The sequence below is a fragment of the Psittacula echo genome (genome assembly GCF_963264785.1).
Source record: "Psittacula echo genome assembly, chromosome: 2".
Classification (NCBI taxonomy): domain Eukaryota; kingdom Metazoa; phylum Chordata; class Aves; order Psittaciformes; family Psittacidae; genus Psittacula; species Psittacula echo.
The window spans coordinates 117,589,370-117,609,920 of record NC_137737.1 but is presented as its reverse complement, the minus strand read 5'-3'; positions in this window follow the sequence as shown (position 1 = coordinate 117,609,920).

The following is a 20,551-nucleotide window of genomic DNA, read 5'->3' as shown; positions in this document are numbered from 1 at the left end:
TTGCGATATGTTTGTCCTGTTTCAGGCTAACGTTTGCAGGCCGCACCTTGCAAGAACGTAATTATGGGAGTTATTAAAAATCTATTTTTGCTGAAAACAATGCAAACGGAAGGAAGTGAGCCTGTCAGGAGACTTATTTCCTATTCAAGCCGACAGGTAGTTGGAGAATGGCCATCTGGAGTTTAAAAATTGCCAGTCAAGCCTCTTGGATTTGTGCCTTCCTGGATTAACACAGTTGCTCTGGATAGTGCAGCAATGTTGTCATGGCATGACAAACAAGAAGAGACTTTCTTAGGGGGAAGGAATCGAAGGAAGTTAGTTAGCCATGAGAAAATTTGCTTGCTCTCGCAATGCTAATAGCCAAAAGGCAAACATTTGGATACAATCCATTCATCTGGAAACACTTTTGCTTCGTGGAAGCACTGAGGTACTGAGCGCGAGAAGCCACAGGGCAAGGGCTCAGCCGCCGGCACGGCTCCTTCCCCACAGCCCGCCTGCTCCCTGGCTCCTGCAGCCAGATAGGCCAGCATCCCAGATCCCATCACTCCTGGCAAAGCAGATCATTCCTCTTGCCCGTGTTTCCAGGGTGCTAAATCTTTGTTTCCTGAAGACTGGAAAACTCACTGCCTGGAGCCAGCCTTCACCCTGAGTCCTGCTGCTCCTTCAGCAAGGAGTCACACCAGGCCCCATCTCTCCAGTCAAGTGAGTCTAACAAAATCACAAGCAGCCAGCCTGGAAAGCAAAGGCTTCACCAGAGAAAAACACAGCGGCTCTCCGCCACCTACCTGCAGAGCTAACCACCCTTTTTGTGCTTTGCTGTGTTGACAGGACTACCCTACAGTTTTAGGCTTAAAGTGACACAGGACTTCTGAGCTGAAGTTTATTTTCCTCACCAGTGAGTGAATAGGGAACTACATGCACTGCTGGTTTGCTTGGCTTGTTGCTGTTCTTGTGCTGCCTGCAGCAAACTATGTTTTCACCTTCAGCATGCTTAACCCCATGGCTAAGTAAAACATCACACATCAAGGGTCTACCACTAGTGCATGATATGACAATTGGATATGTTGCAAAATACCTCCTGACCTAAGAAAAAGTTTTTACATAATAGTAAAGTGCCCCACTTTACAATCCTCTCTCTCACCATCATATGCTTTGTATACCTTGGTAGTTTACAGAATACACATACCACAAAGGCAGAGTTTGGTCAGTGGAAGCTAGAAAAGAGGCAACAAATAAAGAAGTTATAAAATTTTGAAAGTATTTCTATTGGACAGGGTTGAAAGTTACGGAAGCTGGTGGGGGATTTTTCCAGCTTTTAAAATCATAACATTTTGAGGGAAGATTACCAAACAATTCTGCTTACCAGAAACTGTTGTAAGCAGTCTGTGTACTTGGTGGGAAAGCAAAAAGCAAAAACTATCTTCGAAAATGTTGACCAGCTCCAAGAGAAAGAGTCTGCTCTCTCTCCATCAAAGTTTCAGGCCCCATTTCACCACCCCGCTGAATCGGGGCCCTCATGTACTGAATAAGGGCAGCTGGCATTATTGGATATTAATGTGGTAAGGTAATCCCTCAGCAATCCATGACACTTATGTTTTTGGTTTTACTTAAGTTGTAATTTTCAAAGTTGGACAAGCTTGGAGGAAAAAAACCACCTGGCAAACAAACAAACTTTAAAAATTAAAGGAATTTTCCAAGTTTGCTGGATTTGCAAGCCTAGGCATACTGCAGCTTAATTACTAGTCAACGAAGGAGAAAGAATTACACACGAGAAAGTAACATTCAAGAGCTCATGAAATGTGGCCCCAATGTGTTTCTGATTTTTTTTGTACATGAAGGACTCAGTTGCCATGGTGATGGGCAAATAAAGTAAATAATTATAACAAATATTCCATGAATTGGAGTTGTGAAATCTGTGAACAACATGTTATTTTCTCCTTCCATCCTCTTTACTCACGTTTGGAGGAAAGAGCTGGTCAAATGTGCTGCTTTGAGCCTAAACTTGTCTGTTCCTCTTATTTTCTTCATAACTATCCTAATGCACGCTGCCAGCTGGAAGGGACGAGGGGATGCAAGGTGAGAGTCTGATCTCAAAACTACTTTTGGAGATTGCTAGGAGCCAGGATTTCTCACAACATCCCAGAAATATGCATGAGACTTACAGAGATACAGTTCCTTACCCCAAAGAAATACACTTACAGCTACCTATATGCTATCTAAAGATATTTGGATTTTCATCCGAAGTCTGTATTCCCTAACTTCTTTATTTAATCAGTGAAAATGCACATCATCAGGTGGACCTTAGGCTAGCTATCTGATCCTAAAATCCATTTTCTTCTTGTATGTGCAGTGCAGAGATCCCATGCTGAACATTCCTTTTCATTTCAGTTGCCCTGTTGCATTTCACATGAGGAGTTTATACCTGCATTATTTCAAACTCTGTTGATTGTTTTTCTTTTTTAAAAACTTGTTCTTCACCCCAGTTGAATGCTTACGTTCATTGTTTGAATGGCATGTTTTATACTCAGCCTTGAATTCTTGGCAAACCATATACTCAAAATCTACTAAAAATATTATACTCTCGTGAAGATAGCAAATTCCCTTGAGCTTTTTCTGTAAAGACAGATAAGTACCATAATCATTTGCCTCAATTACACCTGCTATGCCATTTGCACTTTGATTTTGAAAGGTGAATTTATTCTTTTTAATCATTATTAAGAACATATGTATTTCCTGCCAAGACAGTCTTATAAAAACATTGGAGGCATATGAGAAAAATTCCTCTGAGGCCTCAGGCACATTGAACTGTCCTGAGAATGTGAAGTGAGGAGAGATTGATGCATGGACTACCTGTCCAGGAATTCAGTAGTACTGGATCAGATTTTCCATGGTTTCTCTCTTTATTTTACTGAAATTACATGTCACTTGCATGCATGCATCCATGCACACATACAAATTTATGCACAAACACACACCAAATGCTCCTACATAGCAATTAGGATAATGTTAGACAAGATCTGGATGCACTTTAGTTACAGAGGGAAAAATGAATTTCCACACCTTCATATATATTTTTGAGAGTGTAATTTCTGTTTTAGCTATATGGCTATAGCTATTTTCAACTTAAATATTACATATGGCCTATGTCCCCTCCAAAGCACACTAGGTGAAAGTAGTTACCGCTGGAATTACAATTGCCACTAAAGCGTAGAGCCAAGACAGCCAATTCCAAGGAGATTCTTTGATTAAAAAAAAAAAAAAAAAAAAAAAAGATTGCTCCATCTCTTTATCTTTCTCTGTTATATCCTGGAAAACTTGTGCTGAAGGCCACTGATGTTTTTTCCAGTTACGTGAACGAAGACGTTGCATAGAGTGACACAAAAACATTTCAAAGTGAAGTCAGCTACTATTCCAAAAGGTCATCTTCTGTTTCTGAAATTCAGACATAGGACATAGGACTGTAGCTACTTCTGGCTATTGGTACTAAAGTCAAGAACAAGAATACCTCTTTGCCCTTTAGAAGGAGGAATTATTAAGGCCAGACGATGGACAGTTATGAGCCTTCAGTCTGACCTCCTGCATAACACCAGTCTTTGAATCTCACCCAGTAATTCTTGCAAGCCCCTAACTCCACATTGACTTCTATCATAGTTTTAGAAAGATGACCAGTTTTGATTTAAAAATCTCAAGGGATGGAGAATCCATCAAATCCCCACAGTAATTTGTTCCAATGGATAATTATCCTCACCTTTAAAAATATGTTCCTTATTTCCTCTCTGTATTTGTATAGCTTCACCTTCCAGCCACTAAGTCTCTATTGTTTTCCCTTATCTTTCAGAATTAAAAAGCATTGATCTATGTAAGTAACTACAGATAGTTAATAAGTCTTTACTTTAAAAGGACAAAAAAATTAATGCCTTTCTTACCTTAGCCTCAAAAGGCTTCCTCTTTCCATTTATGATGGAAAGGAGTAAATACTGAGTGGAATTACTGTGAAGCAGAAAAGATTAGTCTTTTCTCTAAAGTCTACAGGAAGAAAGAAGGCATCCAATTTGTAGGGATCTATATTAAAATCAGCAGCCTTATTATGTCTTACTTTGCACTGTATTATGACATCCCACTGTTTTGCAAAATAGATTTGGTGTAGATTGGATAGTCAGTCTTGGCTCCAAATTTTCTGCATTTAAGTCATACTCCAAATATCACTTTAATGGGATATTTTGGCCAACAGCAACTTATCTTGGCTTCCTCGCTTCAAAATGAGAGGAACTGCCTCACTAGACACCACAGCTTCTTTCTCCAGGTGACATTTACATGAAGCCAGATTGAACCCTAGGGGACAGCTCCAGAGCTGCTTTGTACCCTGTATCACTCCGTTGAGTGCAGTTGAACAGGATGTATTTTAGTACAAAAGTTGGCCTACAGGCACTGAACATGTATAGTGGGCAAGGAAGCAGAAGGGACAGTGCCTTTAGCAAATTAGGTTTTTGCCTGACCAACAATTTATAGTAAAATTAATGAATAGCATTCCCTTTTTCAGCTTAAATTCTCTTTGCAACCATCATGGTAAAAACACATGTTTTGTAGCCTACAATCTTTTTTGGCACGGATGAAACATTTTGCATAGCTTCCTGATTTATTGTCTTGATGATCTTTTCTTTTGCCTTAGCAGTTCAAGATGTCTCTAGTGGCATTGCTTGTCAACCTGATACCTGAGCGCAATTCATTCCTCTTTAGCCACTACCAAAAAGCAACGATATCAATAACTTAATGGTTAGTAATAGATTCATAAGCCAAGCAGACCAGATCAGGTGACATTCACATGAAATGTTAGCCCCAAATAGCTCCCTAAATCCCTGTGTAATTACAGATATCAGTACGTTTAGTACATATGTATCCACCATCTCCTATACAAAAATTTTCAGTGTTCAGTTTGAGCCTTTGCACGGGGATTTGCAGCTCCTCTTTGCTAAACACCAAGCTCAGATACTGTGTGCAGGAGTCCTAAGGTGTCTAGCTGAGCAGAACTCAGCAAGTTTTTTCTGATTACTTTTTTTTTGTTGTTGAATTTAAAGAGCATATACACTTCCCAAATGTAAAATAGTATTTTTCTCACTGGTTATTTGGAGAGCCTCAATTTACTGCAGATTATTTTTTTTTAATCTTAGTTAAGTTTGCCTTTGTTACCAGTGCCAAATTTGCCAGTTAATACACAAAAAACGTCACAGCATTATAGTCTGTGGATCAAGAACAAATCTGGTGCTTCCTTTCATCATTAAGTTCAACTACTAACGAAATGCAACCAGTGAACCATGAACAGACTCAAGAAATGTTCAGTTCTAAAATCATTAATTTATTTTCATTCGCTTTTCAACTTTTGCTTATGAAGCAATTTCCTAAAAAGTTGCATGATCTTCTCCTTGGGAAACCAGACATCTAGAGAGATGTAGACTGAATCCAGACGTGAAAGGATTCACTCCTTTGCACAGTTTGTTTTTATCTACCGTACTTCAACACACTGGCATTCCTCTCTGCAGTACAATCTGATGACCCAGTGCATTTTCAGTATCCCAGCTTTTCTGACAAGACAGAAATACAAACCATCTGCTTTACACAGAGAAAGGTGATGGCTCTGCCCAATATCACTGTGGACAATCAGGTTGGTACCGACTTACTGAGGCAGCAAGAAGAAAACCTGTGTTCCTTCCCTGAGCCCTCCGATGCCAAGCTGCAGCCTGGAATTTTTACAGCTCCATCCTGAACCTCTGACAAGAAGGGTTTACAAGAGAAATCTTGCCAGACCCTTAACTATAGCGACGCCACTATAATATTTATAAGTACATTACACTCTTTCCAAACATATGCGCTTTACTTATGTCTCTGCTCCTGCCTCTCTTCTAGGGGACTTTTCTGTATAAACAAAACAGATTCTCTTGCTTATACTTAGAAAACCTAATTGCTCTGCGTCTCTAGCTGTTATGCAAAAGCCCAAACAGCCAAGAGATTCTTTCAGTGCATTTACACAGCAGCGAGCCTCTACAAAAAAACATAAACTTCCTTTTCCACTTTGCTCTTCTTTGCTTTCATAAATCTGCCCATTTCTCTAGTGTTTGGATAAGATTCTTCTTTTTTTAAATAAAAAAAAAGGGTAAAGATAAAAAATGCAAGTCTGAGGTGGAGAGGCCATCAGTTACGCAGCCCAGCCTTACAAGAGCTGACAATCCTGTCCCTTTAAGTAAACAGAGGAACAGAAAAGATACATAAACAAAAAGACCACTTGCAGGGCTGACAGCTTTTCTGCTCCAGCAAAAGCAGGTTCCCAGGGAAAGTGATTGCCTAATAGTAATACCGAGTGACAGGGATTTCCTAGCTTTTCCACGGACATCTCAAAGCAGTTTGGTCCTGGGCACAGACATGCCCATTTCTGCTGCTGCATTAGACAGAGGTGGCCTGCGGGTGAGAAACGGCTCACAAGTAGCTAACCCAAAGCAACACAGGCTCCCTGGCACAAGGTTTTAGATGAATTAAAAGTCACCAGAGCTTTTAGTGAACACAGACTGGGATGTTCTTAGCCACTTTTGGACTGGGTTTGCATCGGGGTTTCAGATTTGGAAATCAAACTGAGAAGCAGTCTGAGAGTGATTTCTAGTGAGCTTAATGCAAAATGAAAAGGATTCAAATCTGAAATAGTAGAATTTTATTGAAATAATATTTTTTGTGAGGTTTTAGCCACGTATCAAACATCAGATAAAATAGGTCTCTTGCAAATCTAAAATGATAAGAAATTGAACATGTAAAGATACAAATACCTATATTGATTCTATCCAGGATTTTCAGGTAAGTTTTTAAATTCAGCTGCATTTTATCCTCATTAGGAAATATTTCAGGTGAGTTGTTGTATCTGTTGAATGCTTAGATAATCCAGAAATCAAACTACTTGGATTTATGGTATGTACAGAGCATGTAAAAAGGAGGTGTTTGGGAAAAAAAGACTTCCAAGTAAGAGAGTAACACCTAAAGCACAATATATAAGGAATTGGATAAGTCAGGTAAATCACTCCTGCATGGGATTTTGCAGAAAACAGTTTCTTTGGTCTGTCTGATGCTGATGCTGTCTCTTATCAGGAGATAGATCAGGAGAAAAGTGTACTGGTCAGCATTTTGCTTCTGCTGTTCTTCTGCAGTCATAAACAGGTCATAAAAAAAATGAAACAATTTTTTCAAAGAAGCTACTATCACATAACAAAAGCTCTCTGAAAATATTTTTTTCCTGCTGCACTTTATTCTTTCCGAGCTTTCCTTTTCTTAAATAAAGGATTTAGTTTTTGATGAGTAAGCTCTTCCGTCTACACATATATGACATATGGGATACGGCTGTAGAAAGAGCGGGAAAATGGTAAACTAAAGCTATCCTTAAATTATATGGTGAGCTGTCTCAATGACTCAATGACTGATCTGATCATAATAGTGAGAAAATGATGGAATGTTGGATGAATTCTTTGTTTCTGATAATTCTGAGGATGTGAAGACAAAGTTACCTGTGGGGGAAAAAAAATTAGTTATGAAAGACAAAGTATAACCCATATGTGGGAGGACTTGCATTAAGACTGCTCTGTAAATATATAGCAGTTGCGATTCCTCCCTCAAAATATTTGCATTAAATTCTGGGGATTGACCTAAGTAGAACCTCCCACAAAACACCTCAGAACTCAGTCAGTAAAGCTGAAACCTGACATCAATTATTGGCCTGAATTTTATTATCTAAAAATATTTCTGATAATTCCTGATTCTTCTGAATTTGGGGAACTCAAATAGAAATTAAACACTGCACTGAAATTATAAGGCATAGACATAAAGTCTAATAAATTGGGCTTTTATTTTCCCCTTACTTGTGGTGTGGATTGTGTCAGAGCACTTTAGCCTTGGATGAACTGTATCCTGACAACAGAAATGGGAAAGTCAGGAAATTCAGAGACTGTTAAGAAAAAAGAGACTGAGGGGAAAAAAAACATACAAATAGGTTTGATGACAAGGAACAAATTTCATTAAAAAGAAACCCACATGAGGAAAACCAGTTTTTACTTTGCTGTTTTAATGGACAAAGTCAGCAATATAAAATAACCAGGTCATCCATCTATTCCTGCAGGAAAACCACTGGAGCCTTCAATATCATAGTGTCAGCTGCTTTTCTATAGCCTGACCTCATGAGCTAAGAAGCATGAACTCTGCTAAAAAAAATTCCTTTGGGTTCAGTAAGACGGCCTTCTGTTTTTAAGTTTTCCCTATGTGTGCATGTGGGTATTGTGACACCTGCAGTCTGATAGAGCTGTTATTGCTCTAACCATGCAAACTAATTTAGGCACCCTGGTTTTTTTTTAGTCATGCTTAAGTGGCTGATTTTAGCCTTTGAAAACAGGAAACAAGTGCTATAATTTTAAAGAAATAATCTGGCAATCAACCCATTAAGAACAAGACATCAAGGGGGGGGGGGGTTGAGGGTTGGTTTTTTTGAGTCAGAAGCTTAAAATTGGACACAAGTCAGACACAACTTTCCTTAAGTAACCCCTGACTTTGCTTAGAGCAGTAAGGAAGTGGAGGAGGAGCATGACTTAAATGGACTGAACCAGAAAATAATAAAAGAAAAACAATGCTATTCTCTGGAGAAAAGAGTGTCATGATGAAAAATCAGTTTATTCTCAGTTAGAATAAATTTTGAAAGAAAGAAAACACAAGAAGATAATTTTCAAAGGAACTGCTCTCATAAAAAATTGATGTATGTATCATGGGGATAACTTTAAAAAGGAAGCAATAATTTAAACACGATTCCCATTCCCAGAACCCTTGCTGCAAACTTTTAACAGAATAATCAAGTGCGGGGGTGTTTAGAAAAGCATATAGATTAACATAAAAGTAATTTGGGCAGATTTTGTTTTCCCTCCTTTTGTTAAATTATTTTAACAGCTAAAATGTATTTCAGTTATAAGCAGATCTAAGTTGTTAAATTAAACATAATAAATGACAGTGCCAGCCAGGGGTGCCACTTAGTTGAAAGAAGTCTCACTTTGCCTTCCCAGTGTTCAGGACATAATCAAAAGCTCTGCTTCTGCAGTTCATGAGCCAAGTCTTGACCTCAGATACACCTGTAACTGAAAGCTCAGTGGGAACTGTAAGTGCATAGCTAATGGATAACTTTGGTCTGAAGTGTTAGAAGATGAAGCAAAGTTCCAGCATATCTCACTCTTGAGAAACTGAACCCAAAGTTTTTGAGAAACAGGATGACAGATACATGCAGCCAGCTATGTAAATCCATGACTTGACTTGGCTTGTCAACGATGATGTTAGGCAGAGTTCCCGGGCAATGTAGCGATATAGCCATCCTCTGTTCTATGCTTTGGACTGGAAGAACCTCATCTGACTCCAGCAACTAAAAGTTTTGAATTTGGGTCTGCCTTTAATGTTTATTTGCTGAAGAGATAGACAGAAGCTACCTCTAAACTCCTGCCTGTGTTCTGGTGCTACTCACCTGAGCTGGTGTACTTTCACACACAGTGTCTCCTCAGTATTATTTGACAGGCATTTCCTCCCACACCACTCATACAAGCACAGACCACATGAAAATGGAATGAGTCCTAAGACACTGAGTATTTCCCTTCCCTGTCCTGGATGTTTACAAGCATTCTTTGCTGTCAAAACAATATTCGCACAAACCAGTGACTGTGCTGGGGTATTTCAGTCTATGCATGTGGCTACATATATAGAGAAACACTCAGAAAACAACTTTCTTAAACAAATAAACAGTTCAGCTCTTGAACCTTATGCTCACATTAATCTCTGTCATCATTAATCACACTCAGTGTTTGACTTAGCAGCCTAAATGGGGGGTGGGAGGAGAGGCAGGGAAGCAGGGTAGAAAAAAGTCATAGCCCCCTGTTCAAACCAGCCATTTACTTAAACGTGAACTATAGGATGGGCCTGATCCAGCTGTTGGAGTGCACTGATGTTCTGAGCAGACAGACCTGATGTCTTTGACATGAGTGTTACCACAAGAACACAGAGGGCATTCGTAAGCAATTGCTAAAAGCCCTGAAGTCCCTTATGAGAAGACTCCCCAGACCAGCAGTGTCTCTGGCTGTGTATTAGCTGTCCAGAGTCTGTTTCTGTTTAATAAATGATAAAACCACAATCCAAATCCTAAACCGGTTTCTGAGCTAAGAATATACTTAGTGAATAGGATCACTTCAGAAGCCTTGAGGAGAAGTCAGATAAGGAGCTCAAAAACTACCCTTCCAAGTAGTACCCTTACTTCTCCTAAACTGAGTCTCTCACCTATGATCGCAAATCCAGCTGGAGAAGCTGAGGTATAGCAGCCTTCCAGTATCTGAAGGGGGCCTATAAGGATGCTGGAGAGAGACTCTTCGCTAGGGACTGTAGTGATAGGACAAGGGGTAATGGGTTAAAACTTAAACACAGGAAGTTTAGATTGGAAATAAGGAAGAAGCTCTTTACTGTAAGGGTGGTGAGGCACTGGAATGGGTTGCCCAAGGAAGTTGTGAATGCTCCATCCCTGGAGGTATTCAAGGCCAGGTTTGACAGAGGTGACATGGTTTAGTGTGAGGTGTCTCTGCCCATGCCAGGGGAGTTGGAACTAGACTATCTTAAGGTCCTTTCCAACCCTAACCATTCTATGATTCTATGTTGTCAAAATACATTATTCTCACTGTTTTCCTATGACACTAAAACATTCTTGAACTATACACAAGTTACTGAAGTCATCCACATTATTTTGTTTGGGAAGAGTGAGGAAAAGAAGATAGCTGCTGAGAAGTTGAGTGAAGAAAGAGGTGTGGGCAAGGGAAACATTGCTGCTAACAAAGCTTGCTTTTTTTTTTTCCCTCCTCATTGTCAAATAGTGTTGTTCAGCTGATGAAAACCAGCTGGGCCCTCAGACACTTGATGAAGCAATAAGGTCCACATGCTCAAGGCTAACATGAAGTGAAGGTGTTAATTACTGGCTTGTAGGTAAAAAAAGAAAGGAGGCTCCACCTGCACACTATAACTTCTGAACTTTTATTTTCCCAGGAACAGGAAAACTATAATGTAAACAACCTGTCCCACCCATTGTTCTTTTACGAGGGAAAATTTGAATTTTAAGGCAGATTATGACCCTGAGTGACAACAGAAACTATGCAACCAGGTTTGCACATTGAACTGATTTAGGAATCAAACAGCTTCTAGATTAGCTGACACATAACGTGGGACCAGCCGTGTCCTTCATTATAGCCTCAGCCTGGACAGAAAGAGATGCTGAAAAACTTCAGACTCCCATAAACAAAATTGCCAGAGTCCCACAGGTTCAGAAAATGGGCCTGATTCCCACCTGCTGTAAGTCAGCCTTGGATCCCTGTATGAGACTATGGACTCTTGTATCAGCTAATATACTGCTGCTGTTGGAGCTTATTCTGCTGCTGATATGCAAGGATTGGCTTGCTTGCTTGCTTTCAGAAACAAAAGATGCTTACTAAGGAAACTACAGAAGCTGGGAAGATGGCAGCCCTTCCCTCTCCATCCTTACTATTACATCCCATAATGCCACTGCAGCAAAATTAAACCTCAAATTGATGTGATGTTGGCTCCTGCTCTATTTGCCTTCCTTGTCCTAGTCTCTTTCCACACTGTTCCATTTCCTTTCTTCTTTTGCTTTCCCTGATTTATTTTTTTTTGTTTCAGGACAGACTTCTACCTTCCTTCATCATTTATTTTTTCTTCTCAGAGGTCCCCACATCACAGGACCTAGGTGTGGCTGCAGCAGGGACATAGTGAAAGCATGGGACCTTCTGCTGCATGCAGATACAACCATGCCTCCATGTCAGTGCTTGGAGGAAAGGTAGGATTGCCTTTGGCTGGTTAGCAGTCAGCAGCACTGCAATGTCCTCCTTTATCTCCTGCTTCTGACACGTGTTCATTAAGCAGCTCTACATGATAGGAAGGAGGCAGAGAAAACATGTTCATGGGATGTGCCTGTCTAAAATCAGCAGAGCAGTGCTCTCCCTGTCGACTTGTACCCAGCTTCCTGTTTTGATGCATGATTCCCTGACCACTAGTTAGTCCCAGTTAGGCTTTAAAAGATTACAAAATACATTTTTCGCAATGGCTTTCTGAGATTCCTAGCAAACAAAACTCTGTTTTGAGAAGATGCTGAATTCTAATAAGCCTCTTTAGGAAACATTCTTTATAGCTATTAGGACCACTTGCTGCCTGATGATGGAAGTAAGCTGTTATGAGATAAATTGATACATACTTTTCTGGAAATGATTTTATTAGTACTGTTGTCACCAAAGACTAACATCCTGTGGAACACTGTAAGCCCTAGTCAAGATTAGACATTAAGCCAAAGTTGAAACAGCTCTTGAATTTGATTCACAGAACTGTGCCCTTTCACAACTGAAACTACAATAATTGGAGACTTGGAAGTAACAAGTGCCACCAAATAACTTGTCAGATACCACTAACTTGGAGATAATTCTATAATGTAGTATTTTAAGCCTAAGAAACTATATGAACTAGATCTCTTCAGAGTCTGCAGTACACAGATATGCAGCCTTGAAAGTAGAGTAAGATATAAGATTAAGGAAGGTAAAATTAAACAGTTACAGTAAGATTTGTAATACAATCTTAATAATTTGGGAAATAAGAAAAAAAATGTGGTTTCTGATTGCACCAGAAATTTCATCTGCTTGGTATTATTTTCAGGTTGGAGGTGGGGGTGTCTTCCTTTTATTTACTATATATATATATTTGTTCTGTTAAAAGGTGTCATATCGAGTAGAATTTTGTCTGATGTTCTTGGTGTATGGTTAAGATCATTTTGCAAAATGAATGCAAGAAGTAACAATGGACATGCCCCGGATCCAGCACAAGGCTCCCTAAGTGTATATACTCAGAAAGATCCCACAAAGCATAAGTGGTATCAAGATCAGCAGCTTCTTCATTTCATAGATTTAAAAAGTCAATTGCATATTCTGAATTTTGCTCTGATCCAAGGGGTATTTTTAATCAATTAGCGAGATCTCAGAGGATTTCTCAGAAGCATAGCAGTGAAAAACAGATCTTAGATTAGTGGGTATTCTGTTAAAACCTTTGGAAATCAAGTGTTTCATGTCCTATTCTCCTCATTTTCCAAACTACCCCTAGGGCATAGAGTCAATAAAGTCAAAATACAACCAATACATACTTCAGTTCTATCAGAAAATTCCAGGAGACCAATTTGTATTTATATTCATTATGAAAGCCTGGACTGTTTCTTTGTATTACACTCTCTCTCCTAGGTCAGATCTAATAGAAATGTGGTTGCATGGCAATATGTATTTTCTTATAAAGCCACAAATATTCTACCTAGATAGCCAAAGGCAAACTTCACTCCTCACCCCCTACCCCCCAAAATTCTGATTTCTACACAGACATGAGGCATGAGTTTCAAACAAAACAAGAAAAGGTTAGCAAAGGTGTGCATAATTTCCATGTTAAAATGGTTGGGTCTAATGCACTCAGATGCTAGACCATGTAAGATGGTAAGATGCATAAACTTTTAAAATACATCACAAATTGGCTAGGTAAATCTTGGTACTACTGACAAATATGATTGGATATATGTCTCTGAGGTGAGGCAAAAGAAGACTGGGAAAACAATAACTATGTTCATCTTCAAAAAAAGAGGCAGAAGACAAAAAGAGCAATTTTTATGCTATAGTTCCAGGTTGACAGAGAAATGCTAGAACAAATAATGAACAAACCATCTGTAAATACCTAGAAAATAAACAAAACAATAAGCATGAACCAGTTTACATTTGCCAGAACAAACTGTGCAAAACCAAAGTACTTCCTACAACCACATAACAGAATTTGCAGATAAAGAAGTCATAGTTGTTCTATAGCTCATCAGAAGAAATGTACAAGACAGTATGACAGGATGTGCTTCAGAGACATTTATGGAAGTGTGGACTAGGTGAAAGGAAAATACAAGTCTTTCTTCAGAAGCGATCAATCAATGCTTAAAGGGTCTTTCCTACATCAAGTATTACTCAGTTTTTCAACTAATTATTCAGGAAAAAAAATAAAATATATTTAACAAATATCAAAAATAACTTATTTATCAAATTTGAAAATGATACTAAGAAAAGCTCTTGATGCATTAGAGGACAGAAAAGATACCATAATCTTCTTATCCTGGTGTTAACAGTCAGAAAGCCATAGGACACTGCCCACAGGGGACAGACTATCACCTCTGTACAGAAATAAACTACTGCATGAACAGCAGAGAGAGAATGCATTTCTAAAAAGTATTTAGGTAGGAAAGAACTAGAGGTTATGTAGTGGATCACAGAATGAATGATACCATTGGTCTAAGGACACACAGGAGCAGCCTGCAAATGAAGACAACCTGCAAGAGATTCCCGTTTCAGAGCTTGCGAGGCCTCAGCTAGCAGATCTGAGTAAAAATATTGAGCATTGAAGACTCCACAGGAGAAATACAAATTGAAAGTCTATAAAACGTGCCTTAGAGGAAAGACTGAAAGATTTGAGGTTGTTTGGCTAATGAAAAGAGGATGGAGGGGATGTGGTAATTGCCATAAAAGAGACAAAAGAAAGTTACAAGAAGAAAGAACATGTTTTCTATGCCCTCGGTGTATAGGACTATATTAGTGGAAAGACGTAGATTAGGCATTAGCAAAGGCTTACTAATAACATGAACAGTGAAGCTCTGGAGTGAACACATAAAGAGACTGTGTACTCTTCAACACTCCGGGATTTGGAGAAGGCTGAGGTTCTTAAAGATTTCTTTGCCTCGGTCTTCACTGGCAAAGGCTCTGACCGCACCACCCAAGTCTTGGAAGGCGGACACAGGGAATGTGAAAATGAAGACCCTAGGCCCACTGTAGGAGAGGATCTGGTTTGAGACCATCTTAAAAACCTAAACGTACACAAGTCCATGGGACCTGACAAAATCCATCCGCAGGTCCTGAAGGAGCTGGAGAATGAAGTTGCTAAGCCACTGGCCATCATATTTGAAAAATCATGGCAGTCAGGTGAAGCTGCCGATGACTGGAAAAAGGGAAATATAACCCCCATTTTCAAGAAGGGGAAAATGGATGACCTGGGGAATGATAGACCAGTCAGTCTCACCTCTGTGCCTGGCAAACTCTTGGAGCAGATTCTCCTGGAAGGCATGCTAAGGCACACGAAAAACAACAAGATGGTTGGTGACAGCCAGCATGGCTTCATTAAAGAGAAATCCTGCCTTGACCAATTCTATGATGGGGCTATGAAACCGATGGAGAGGGGTAGAGCAGTTGACGTCATCTACCTGAATTTGTGCAAAGCCTTCAACACTGTCCCACATGACATTCCACAACTGAAACACAAATCTTATTTCTACTTGATATGTGCTTGAGTGCGCCCTCAGCAAGTTTGCCAATGACACCAAGCTGTGTGGTTTGGTTGATACGCCGGAGGGAAGGGATGCCATCCAGAGGGACCTCGACACGCTTGTGAGGTGGGCTGATGCCAACCTTATGAAGTTTAACCATGACAAGTGCAAGGTCCTACACCTGGGTCGGAGCAATCCCAGGCACGGTTACAGGTTGGGCAGAGAAGAGATTCAGAGCAGCCCTGCGGAGAAGGACTTGGGGGTGTTGGTCGATGAGAAAATGAACATGAGCTGGCTTCAGTGTGCGCTCGCAGCCCAGAAAGCCAACCGTATCCTGGGCTGCATCAAGAGGAGTGTGACCAGCAGGTCAAAGGAGGTGATCCTGCCCCTCTACTCTGCTCTCCTGAGACCTCACTTGGAGTATTGTGTGCAGTTCTGGTGTCCTCAACATAAAAAAGGACATGGAACTGTTGGAACAAGTCCAGAGGAGGGCCACGAGGATGATCAGGGGACTGGAGCACCTCCCCTATGAAGATAGGCTGAGAAAGTTGGGGCTGTTCAGCCTGGAGAAGAGAAGGCTGTGTGGAGACCTCATAGCAGCCTTCCAGTATCTGAAGGGGGCCTACAAGGATGCTGGGGATGGACTATTCATTAGGGACTGTAGTGACAGGACAAGGGGTAACGGGTTAAAACTTAAACAGGGGAAGTTTAGATTGGATCTAAGGAAGAAATTCTTTACTGAGAGGGTGGTGAGGCACTGGAATGGGTTGCCCAGGGAGGTTGTGAATGCTCCATCCTTGGCGGTGTTCAAGGCCAGGTTGGATGAGGCCTTGGGTGACATGGTTTAGTGTGAGGTGTCCCTGCCCATGGCAGGGGGGTTGGAACTAGATGATCTTAAGGTCCTTTCCAACCCTAACTATTGTATGATTCTATGATTCTATGTTTTAAGAAAGTGATCAAACATGTATAAGACATGCTATGAATACAGTTACTATTGTCTTTCATTTTCAATAATTTTGATGTCCTGTTTATTCCTGTGGTCCTATGAAAACACAGTCCACAGAGAATTGATTGGCTCTGAGGTCACGGTCTCTAGACCCTTACAAAACAGTGCATCTCTGTAGTACAGTTCTCAAATAAAAGTTGAGTGGCAAGGGCAGACAGTGGTCCACAAAAAAATTGAGTCGTGGCAGTCGCCAGTTAGTTGAAAAAGCTTGAAGATACTGGCACAGGCCCTACCTCAGTCTGAACTCATTTTACATCCCACCTTTATTCAGCCAGAATCTCACTGAAATATGGGGGAAAAAAAATACTTACCCCCCCCCCTTTCTCTTTTCTTAAACTCATGAAAACCAGGAATTTTTCCCATTTTTGCCAGTAGTACAGCAGTACAAATTTTTTATTTCTTTTTTCTTTTTTTTAACACAACTAAGGTGGAGTAACTTTAACCACCCAAGATGTATAATTATCACCCTGAAATGCACTGCCTGGAACGTATTATTGCTGTCATGAAATGGAATTTATACACAGTAAGGAAACAGCCCCACAGATTTACTGGACATTATCGGCAGGTCAATGACATCAAGGGCCGCCAATCCAACAGCTCCAAGCGAGCTCAGCACTTACAAACCATTTCATGCATCTAAGTACTTATTACCAATAAAACAAATGTTATGATTGTGTATTTTTAGGTAGTCCAGTTGATTTGTCAGCCAGTCTTTCGTATGTTGAAGAGGTCTATGTGGCACCTTGGAGAACTTGAAGACAAGGTGTTTTCTTACACAGCATTGGTTCTGCATTTCAGGAGCTGCTGAAACAGAAGGTCACACGCAGAATGAAACTACAGCAAACAGTAATTTCTTCTGATGGAGAGCAAATCCTCATGCTGTTTTGGCATTTATGGGTATCAAGCTGCAGCTGGACTCAAAGAAGAGGAAAAAAGTCCTGGATATTCCCGCTGCAGCCCCAACCACAGCAAGCCCAAACAGTCTGGCAATGGCTGTGGGTGTCTATATAACACCTACCCTGGTCCAATGGAGACACTCCGAGCAACATCTCAGAAAGGCTCCAGCTTATCAGCACCAAACAGACCTCACCACACATTACGATCTGGCTAAGTTTTAGATCCATGACATATTTTGGCAGGTTGGTATCCAGCAGTTCAAATGCACCTGCTTACAATTAGTTATAAGAAATTCCACATAAAATACCTCATTGCTTGGATTCAGGTACCTTGTTCACATACTCATATTTTAACCCTTTCAGTATCCTAGTTTTATTTAAGGTTAGCCACAGAGGTTTCTTTTGACTTTCCTTGACCTTTTCTTCATCTGTGCTTCCTTTTTAAGAGTTCAATTTAAGGACCCAAGATTGAGGACAGAAGGAAAAAAGCCATTAACAGCAGTGCAGGAAAGTGAATTGGACTGCCTGAGGACAATTAAAGTAAACATAACCCACTGAACATTCCCTGTGATTCTGAGCAGAAATACATTAACTCCTAATATGGAGTTAATACTCTTCCCAAACATACAATAGCATTTCCTTGTACTACTAATTATGACTATAAAACAACTGTGTTTGGAGAGGAAATGAAGAAACACCAGAAATCACCTGGTCACCCAATACACGTGCATTATTGAGCTATAAACTTCCATTTTTGGATATCACTACCACACTCTGCTGCTACACTGATATTTTTAATGCCTCACAATATGAACTTTAAGAGAGACAGATTGCCTGGTTTATATACTATTGTGGGGAAATAGAGATTTTTACTAGGACACAATAATGAACTATCAAACAAGCATGCTCTAATTGTAGCTAATAAATAGTCACAAAATCCTGTTAACTCCAAAAGCCTAGGGCAAAAATGTATTTATTTCAGGAAAATAAGTAGTAAATTAATTTGGGATAGGATGCACCTGGAGGAAGTTTAGAACTGTTGGCCAAAACCTAATGTGAAGGATGTCTGGATCCAGTTCCATATTCATATTCCATCTTGCTTCTATCTTTACAACATAATGGAATGCCAAACTCCAGATCCAGGAATATTTCAAAGATTAAGATAAACCCTTTTTCTTCTTCAGTGAAACATAGAACATCCTGGTGGTCAGCATGGCACAAAGCGGATGCAAATGTGAGCATAGAAGACTTCTGACACTAACTTCATATCCCTACTGCATTTTTCTCTCAAATGAAAGAAGAGTGAGGCTCATCAGTATCACAGTGCTAGAGCAGCAAGAGATACAGAATAAAGATTGAGTACCAGTCTTTTAAAAAACCCTTCCATTCCGCTAAAAGTGGATAAGGAAATTTTTTACCAAAGAGCATTTTTGCTGCTGGTCTCTCATTCTTTTTATTTTTTTATGTAGACTTTAGTTACATTGAAAAAAATATCTGGCATTTAGACTGAATGGGCATTTAGAATATGTTGACAATTAAATCAACACTTTCTTGTAAAACCATGGGACTTTTTCTTTTCTTTCTGAATCATTAAGGTCAAAATAATGTGGTATGTTTATCCTCCCCTACTCTAGCTGGCTACCCTCCTGCTTCCTTTCTCCAACTGGAGGGGAAGGTGAGAGGCTGTTTTGCATTGTCTGGCAGAGGACGTTTGTCTCATGGGAGAGAAAATGCCTTCCTACAGACTACAAAAAAAGTCTTGGCAGACAGGATACACAGCACACTCCATGTAAACTTAATTTTGATGTAATTAAGTGAGACCCGTGAGGCACATCACTTTATGTGTTACTAAGTTTGCTCTGGCATACTCCAGGAGCTAAGCCCATTTGGGGCCAGAGAGCAAGGAAAACGGTGAAGATTGCAGACTTCCGAGCACAAAACCACCTGGTAAGCTTTAGATGCCTAAATCAAATTGTCACATACACAGGCACAGCCTGGTTTAGGCCATGTGGATCTTAATGGCATCAGCATTAGAGAAGCTATCTAATACACTAAGAAGGATTGGAAAGGACACAGATGTCCCTTACAATCTTAGACAGTAATAGGGTTAATCAAGAAAACATCTCTGACACTTCAAAAAATTTTCAATCTGGTAAGAAAACTAAGAATTATTATTGCAATGTACCAGAGAAGGGGAACACGAAAATTACTGTCCACAGCTTTAATTGGTTCAAACTTCTATATTATCAATGCAATACAATCAAAGTACTTTTTCATATCTAGTCTACAGAAGCCAGATGCACTTAAAGTGTGTGTATATACATATATGCATATATATATATAATTCCCATCAAAGTCAGCGGGAGTTGTGTGGCCTCACAAAAGGGACACAGAATTCTGACTTGAAGCACTTCAGACATGGAAATTCCAGAGAACTTATCTTGTCACTAGTTTCTTGGGCTGCCTCTATCTCCCATTCAGTAGTTCAGATAAAGCGCTTGGAAAAAAAAAATGGCAAAAGAAATGTTCTGTGAGGTTTCATTAAAGACTTTTATGTAGAGCAAGGTTCAACAAGATGTTTGCCACTCCAGCAAAGATTTATGTCAACAAAAGCCAACTTGGGTCTTCAATATAAACCAAAACCCCTTATAGTTAATTGAGCTTAAAGTATTCAGTATCACATTCATGTGAATCTAACAGCTGAAAGGATGGAATCTATAACTTATGTTTCTCTCCCTATAATTCTTGTTGACTTGACAGAGTACCACTCCCTCCTAACATATTCTTATTTCCCCAAAGCTTAAATCCTAGTGAGAGCTGTAAAGCATCTCAGTTCAACAGCCTTTTGATTGCTCCCTCTTCATATAATGATTTCCCTGAGTTCTGTGTTTTCTTGACAGCTCTTCCTCATAGCAAGGCTTTCCTTACCTCATTACTCAATAGCCTAGACTAGCCTAGCCTAGCCTATACTGTCCTTGAACACAGAGACTTCCCCTTCCCCCACTTCAAGTCTCAGTAGGAGACCATGACTCATTTTTGTACTCCCTCCCCAGGAACTATGAGTTTCCCAGGTGCATTTCACAAGGGAGAAAGCAAATGGTTGCTTAGGCAAAAACATCTTTCAGGTGAATGCACATTGAGGCAAGAGACCAGCAGCATGAAAGAACCAGATTTACCTTTCCCATTGTTTACTTATTCCCAAATCTAATTCCCTTCATAGACTGT